Raw genomic sequence first — 5,285 nt, forward strand, 5'->3', positions numbered from 1 at the left:
GAGGACCGGCAGGAGACGGCCGAACTAGCTGTTCTGGAGACCCCCGAAGGGGTAGCGAGCCCCTCAGCTCCGCTACGTTCCCGGGCAGAAGAAACTGAGGGGAGCGCTCGCTGGAGACTGCTGCACCCTGAAGCATCATTGATGGCAGGGTTGGCAGAAAAATCTCCCGAGGGCACTGAGGAGAGACGGACACCGTATACTGCGGTGCACCCCGCTTTTCCCCAGTAGGGGCCGCCCCCGAAGGCCCTGAACCTCTCATGTCAGGGCCTTTTGGCTGAGGACTTCCTCTGAAGCACGACCCTCAGGTCGGGCTTTGACTGCGCAGCCCTCGACCCAGAGCGCCGCTGACCTCGGTTCCGTTGCGGGGGAGCACGAGAAGCGACGCTCTGTTTTTGTTGTTCGCGGTATGAGGAGGAGAAGGTATGCGGCGAGAGCTGCTCCCGCCCATCAACCCCTGGAGCTAGAGAGCGGCAAGGGAGGAACCACAGGAACACCGCCGCCTGTTTACGGGCCTCCTGGTACCTGTCGACGATGGAATTGACGGCGTCGCCGAACAGGCCAGAAGGCGCAAGCGGGGCGTCCATAAGGAAGACCCTGTCCTTTTCTTTAATATCTGACAGGGTCAACCACAAATGTCTCTCTGCTGCCACTAGAGCTGCCATAGACCGCCCAATGGCACGGGCGGTCTCTTTGGTGGCGCGGAGAGATAGATCGGCGGTCCTCCTAAGCTCTGCTATATCCTGCTTTTCTATTTCTTCGCCTTCATCTAGCTCCTTAAGCAGGTCGGCTTGGTACGCCTGTAACACTGCCATGGTATGCAGACACGCACCAGCCTGACCTGCCGCCATATACCCCTTGTCCACCAGGCTAGATGTTGCACGTAACGGCCTGGAGGGCAATGCCGGAGCCTTTAATGACGATGCCACGCCGGGGGACAGATAGCTCGCGAGCGCCTGTTCCACCCGGGGCATCGCCTTATAACCATGATCACTAACCCCCGCCACGTTTGCATAATGAGAGGAAGCGGGGGTAAATAGACGTACTGAATATGGTCTAAACCCACGACCTCGACATCGGGGAAAAACGGTAGGCTCCGGCGCGGAGGTGGCAGTTTACTCCGCAGAAAGCGCTCATCTAATTAGCTTTTCTGCGGTTCAGTGTAACACCGCCATGGTGGGCAGACACGCACCAGCCTGACATGCCGCCATATACCCCTTGTCCACCAGGCTAGATGTTGCACGTAACGGCCTGGAGGGCAATGCCGGAGCCTTTAATGATGATGCCGCGCTGGGGGACAGATAGCTCGCGAGTGTCTGTTCCACCCGGGGCATCGTCTTATAACCATGATCACTAACCCCCGCCACGTTTGCATAATGAGAGGAAGCGGGGGTAAATAGACGTGCTGAATATGGTCTAACCCATGACCTCGACACCTCGGTGTGGAGATCGGGGAAAAATGGTAGGCTCCGGTGCGGAGGTGGCAGTTTACTCCACAGAAAGCGCTCATCTAATTTGCTTTTCTGCTGTTCAGCTTGTTTCTCGGCTGGCCAATCGATATTTCATTTAGCTACGGCACGAGTGACCATCTCCAATAACTCCTCATACTGTGCTGTGTGAGGGGGCGAATCCTCATCGGCGCTCTCCACATCAACCTCCTCGGAGGAAGATAGGCGGAGCGTCGAGCCCGATATTTAATTTAGCTACGGCACGAGTGACCACCTCCAATAACTCCTCATACTGTGCTGTGTGAGGGGGCGAATCCTCATCGGCGCTCTCCACATCAACCTCCTCGGAGGAAGATAGGTGGAGCGTCGAGCCCGTTCCCCGGGGGTAAGAAACCGCAGAGCGGGCACCGGATCTGGCGGGTGAGGAAGGAGATAGGGGCTCACCCGTCTCCATTCCCTCCACCAAATCCAATTGCGAACCCCACTAATGCAGCCGCCGCTCAGCCTCGGCTGAAGCGGGACCAGCACCGCGAGGAATGCTGGTGAAGGCTCCCTCCTCGAAGAAAGCCTTCCGGGAGCGAAGCGAGCGCAATGACATTCGCTCACAATGCAGGCAATCGGCCCCCTCGAGACCCCTATTAGGGGGACCATAGCATACAAGCAGTTGGTCCGCCCTCCTCCACAGGGCAGCTCTGTGGATGTATGTGTCCAGTGAGAGCACTGGACACATGCAATTAAGCTTCTGCTGGTCTGGCTCCCTGAAGGGAGGAGGACAAAAGGCCTGCAGCACGATAGGCTGTGGTATAACCGAGGGAACCTTCGGGACATACCCCGCTCGAGGGTAGAGAAACACTTTGGCCATGCCGGGCGCAAAGTCTAAATAGGAAGGGGCCACTGAGAGGGCCTGAAGATCACCAAATCTCTTTAGAGAAGTTCCCGTAGTGTCTTCGGACGCAGCTCGAGTTCCTGAAGGGGAACTAAAATTAACAGTTTTAAATGCTACAAGTGAATTTACGCATCACAACATTTGAAATGTATAGTATGACAAATAGATATTCATTTTTAAATATGCCCAATATTACATTTAATGATTCTTAAATCATTAGAGCGTTAAAATTAGACGACAACAAACATAGTCAAACTTTTGCAACAGGAAAAATGAGAGTGCACAATTAAACATCCAAATACCTATTTAAAAGGGAAAAAATAGTACATAATTTATTAATCCTAGTTAATATTATTTTTTTCAACATTTCAACATTTACTAATACATTTTTTAAATCAAAAACTGCATCAGTTAATATTATTTAATTTTCTATCTTTATGAACTAAAATTAACAAAGATGAATAAATATGTAAGAAATGTATTGCTCATTGTTAGTTAATGCATAAACTAATGTTAATGGAACTTATTAAAGTGTTACCAAAATCTCGTTACCAAAATATTGTCGGTTAAATGATAAGGTACAATATATTGAGCATCACTATTGAAAATTACATATTCTTTTCTGTAGATGAGTATATACATACTCTTCATTGGAGATTTAAAATATCTAAGTAACCACAGAAGTTGGATAATAAGTTAGTCAGGTCTGGTATTTTCACCTTGTAGTAAATGGGTATTATTCACAAACTGTTCACCTGAGGAGGTAACCATAGCAACAGTATGCTTTCTTGAACAGGTTTTGTTCCTATATAGATATCTCTTTACAAACATCAACCTTCCTGAATGTCATTGTATAATTTGCACACTGAATGTCGCACAAAACTAGCACAGTAAAAAATGTACATCCTTAATTTGCTGTCCTACTCTTGTTTGTAATCATCTCTAAGATGCTCTCGGCTAGGCAGAGATGCGAACGTGTAAAATCAATCCCCTTTCATGTCCATCAAGGAAAATAAGTGGAGAAAAAATTGGCACGGAGGAGAAACTTTTGACGAGATTTGAGACTCAGAAATCACTCGTCTTGTGTTTAACAGTATGTGAACAGAGAAATAGGCAAGAGTATAGGCTGACTGTCCTCTCCAAGATTACACTCCAAAATAGTCCTCTAACATAACATCTGTATTCATTCGACTTCAAAGACAAAATAATAGCACAAATAAATCAATATTCTCTTCCTGCCAGACTGAAAGTTTGCCACTTTCCCAAGCAGCCCCTGCCAGGATAAGAAGAGGGTGCCACCAGACATACAGTCTTCAAGTACAAATACAGCTAAGCTGTTAAGCTGGTGATTGGGGTGGGAACGTCTCGGTTACGTATGGTAACCCTCGTTCCCTGAAGGAGGGAACGGAGACATCACGTCGGATGACCGACAAATTGGGATCTCGCTTAGAGAGACCAATCCACTTCGAGTGTAAACTAAACGAGCCAATGCACATTGGCATGCGATTATTGCATCCAGATGCCGCTGATCACAGCATGAGTATAAGCAGGCAGCAGATGCAGCGCATATTCAGGTTTTCGCTGAGGAGCCGAGCCGGTGACCCTGCCGCTTAGCGGTGGTACAGGAGCTGTGGCGATGGGACGTGATGTCTCCGTTCCCTCCTTCAGAACCCTCGTTCCCTTTCAGTCGGTCACTCTCGGATGACCGACAAATTGGAATCCCTACCAAAAGGCCACAGATACCGCCCCTTCCAGTGTCCTGTGGGAGCCTCCTGCGCCCCTACTTTTTGGCGCAGGGCAGGGCTTACCACAAGAGGACCAGCTACTGCTGCTATGGCACTACCCACTCAGCCCACATCTGGCTGCCGAGGGGACGGAGGAGCTTAACAGGGTCTACTATACCGACTCTCTGGAGCAGTTTTAGCAAGCCGACCCGAAGCCGGGGCCACTCAGTGCTTCTACCCGTTTGAGGTGAGAACACAGGAGGAAACCGGCTCCACACGAAGGCTATAGAATCTAACAAATGTGTCAGGGGTCGGCCAGTCCGCAGCTCTACAGATATCTGCCAGCGAGGCGCCACGAGTTAGCGCCCAGGAGGATGCAACACTTCTAGTTGAGTGAGCTCGCAACCTGAACGGGCAGGGCACACCCTGTGCCTGATAAGCCAGGGTGATGGCATCCACTATCCAGTGGGCCATCCTCTGCTTAGAGACGGCATTACCCTTCTGCCGGCCTCCGTGAAAGACAAAGAGCTGATCTGAGGTCCTAAAGCTTTGTGTCCGGTCTACGTGGCACCTTAAGGCTCGGACGGGACAGAGCAAAACTAGGGCTGGGTCTGCCTCCTCCAGGGGCAGCGCTTGCAGGCTCACCACCTGATCCCTGAAGGGGGTAGTGGGAACCTTGGGCACATAGCCGGGCCGGGGCCTCAGAGTTACCTGGGAGTCGGCCGGCCCGAACTCTAGGCATGAATCGTCGACCGAAAACATGTGCAGGTCCCCTACCCTCTTGATGGAGGCCAGTGCAAGCAGGAGTAGAGTTTTCATTGACAGAAACTTCAGCTCGACTGTCTGCAAAGGCTCAAATGGGCCCTGCTGTAGTGCTGTGAGCACTAGAGTCAGGTCCCAAGAGGGTATAGAGGGGGGCTGTGGAGGATTTAGCCTTCTAGCCCCCCTAAGGAACCTGATGATCAGGTCATGCTTCCGCAGCGACTTCCCTTCTACGAAGGTGGTTAGCAGCGATTGCAGCGACATAGACTTTGAGGGTGGAGGGAGACAGCCTTCGCTCCAACCCTTGCTGCAAAAAGGAAAGCACGACCCTGATAGGGCATCTCTGGGGGTCTTCTCGGTGAGAAGAACACCACTCGACGAACAGGTACCACTTCAAGGCGTAAGCGTGTCTCGTAGACGGTGCTCTCACCGAAGTGATGGTGTCAACTACCTCTTGGGGTAGGTCAC

Source organism: Sinocyclocheilus anshuiensis, unplaced genomic scaffold (genome assembly GCF_001515605.1).
Source record: "Sinocyclocheilus anshuiensis isolate Anshui unplaced genomic scaffold, SAMN03320099.WGS_v1.1 scaffold535, whole genome shotgun sequence".
NCBI classification, from domain to species: Eukaryota; Metazoa; Chordata; class Actinopteri; order Cypriniformes; family Cyprinidae; genus Sinocyclocheilus; species Sinocyclocheilus anshuiensis.